Source organism: Phaseolus vulgaris, chromosome 6 (genome assembly GCF_051622355.1).
Source record: "Phaseolus vulgaris cultivar YP4 chromosome 6, ASM5162235v1, whole genome shotgun sequence".
NCBI lineage: Eukaryota > Viridiplantae > Streptophyta > Magnoliopsida > Fabales > Fabaceae > Phaseolus > Phaseolus vulgaris.
The window spans coordinates 302,501-305,000 of NC_143503.1; positions in this window are offsets into that span (position 1 = coordinate 302,501).

Here is a 2,500-nt window from a genome sequence, read left to right on the forward strand (position 1 = left end):
AACCACATGACCCTGGGCGTAACCAGCACAAATGTGAGCCCAAGCGGACGTTGACTGATGACATTACCCCCCCCGCCCGGCAGCAAGCCAGACATGATGGCCCCTTCCCCGCGAACGGTTGGAAGCCATACCCCCTTCATGATGCTCACAAGTCTTCGAATAAGCCACCCAACGATTTGCGTGGCACAAATCTTCCCCGATCGCACCGGGCCACAGTTCCAACCCGTCTCATCCGTGCTTCTTCTCCAGCACGACCACCATGGCGGATCGCCAAGATGCTCGTGAGGGAGAAGCCACGCGGATGAGGCCGTGCCTTCCCTGTGGTGGCCGCGCGCTACTGGACCGAGAGTAATAAAGCCCTCAATATCAACCACATGACCCTGGGCGTAACCAGCACAAATGTGAGCCCAAGCGGACGCTGACTGATGACATTACCCCCCCGGCCGGCAGCAAGCCAGACATGATGGCCCCTTCCCCGCGAACGGTTGGAAGCCATACCCCCTTCATGATGCTCACAAGCCTAGAAATGAGCCACACAACGAAAATCCCACCAGCGTGCCACAAATCCACATAACAGATTCACATTTTTTCCCACCGGGTCAGTCGGCCGGAACCGACGGCGGCCACCACCATGCCGCCGCCCACAACGGGTGACACCAACCCAAGTTGGTGGATCACCCATGTGTGGGCGTTTTGACTTGCCCCACCACAAAGCAAGCCAAAACAGGGGGGAATGAAGGGACCGCACCAGAATTTTCCATGGTGCAAGAGCTGGCTGCATTGAGGAACACCCCCCCCCTATAATAGCTAAATATGCAAAAGCCACTTTTGTACAAGTAGATACACTTTTTTTGAGTAGACATAAGTTCTGTTTTGGGACCTAGAGAACGAATTTTCACGAGATTTTTTGCAGGGATCCTCATAAAAATGGTACAACATTGCCTGCAAAAAATTAGAATTTTTCGACATGGGGAAGTATTTTTTTTATTTTTCCAAAGACCCGAAATGTGGAAAATCGGGAAAAATGGAAAAACGTATCTAGACACCGTATTTTTGCGTGATTTTTTCCAGTCCATCCCATAATAATATCAAGAAGGTGCCCACCAAGTTTCGTTAGGATTGGCCAAGGTTTCGAATTTTCATGAATTTTTTTCAAAACCCTCTATTTTCCAACATTTCAAAAATTCAAAACCACATCAAGATGGCTTGGTTTTGATACCAAACTTTCTAGACCTCATTCTGCATGCATTTGTGACACTTTCCAACCCACAAAACTCAAAAACCACCACTTTGAAAATTTCATGATTCTTGGCACACCACCAAGCCACAAAATCAAGCCAAAACACCAAAATCATGAACTTGGCTATGCACCAACCATGTCAAGATCAATTCCTTTTGATCCCAAACTTCTCCCACATCACTTTGAAGGCATTTGTGAGGATTGAGTCCAGCCAGTTTTCCAAAACCAACATTTTCGTTTTTCACCAAAATCACCACCAAGCCACAAAATCAAGCCAAAAATCCAAAATCATGAACTTGGCTATGCACCAACCATGTCAAGATCAATTCCTTTTGATCCCAAACTTCTCCCACATCACTTTGAAGGCATTTGTGAGGATTGAGTCCAGCCACTTTTCCAAAACCATGATTTTCGTTTTTCACCAAAATCACCACCAAGCCACAAAATCAAGCCAAAACACCAAAATCATGAACTTGGCTATGCACCAACCATGTCAAGATCAATTCCTTTTGATCCCAAACTTCTCCCACATCACTTTGAAGGCATTTGTGAGGATTGAGTCCAGCCAGTTTTCCAAAACCATGATTTTCGTTTTTCACCAAAATCACCACCAAGTCACAAAATCAAGCCAAAACACCAAAATCATGAACTTGGCTATGCACCAACCATGTCAAGATCAATTCCTTTTGATCCCAAACTTCTCCCACATCACTTTGAAGGCATTTGTGAGGATTGAGTCCAGCCACTTTTCCAAAACCATGATTTTCGTTTTTCACCAAAATCACCACCAAGCCACAAAATCAAGCCAAAACACCAAAATCATGAACTTGGCTATGCACCAACCATGTCAAGATCAATTCCTTTTGATCCCAAACTTCTCCCACATCACTTTGAAGGCATTTGTGAGGATTGAGTCCAGCCACTTTTCCAAAACCATGATTTTCGTTTTTCACCAAAATCACCACCAAGCCACAAAATCAAGCCAAAACACCAAAATCATGAACTTGGCTATGCACCAACCATGCCAAGATCAATTCCTTTTGATCCCAAACTTCTCCCACATCACTTTGAAGGCATTTGTGAGGATTGAGTCCAGCCAGTTTTCCAAAACCATGATTTTCGTTTTTCACCAAAATCACCACCAAGCCACAAAATCAAGCCAAAACACCAAAATCATGAACTTGGCTATGCACCAACCATGTCAAGATCAATTCCTTTTGATCCCAAACTTCTCCCACATCACTTTGAAGGCATTTGTGA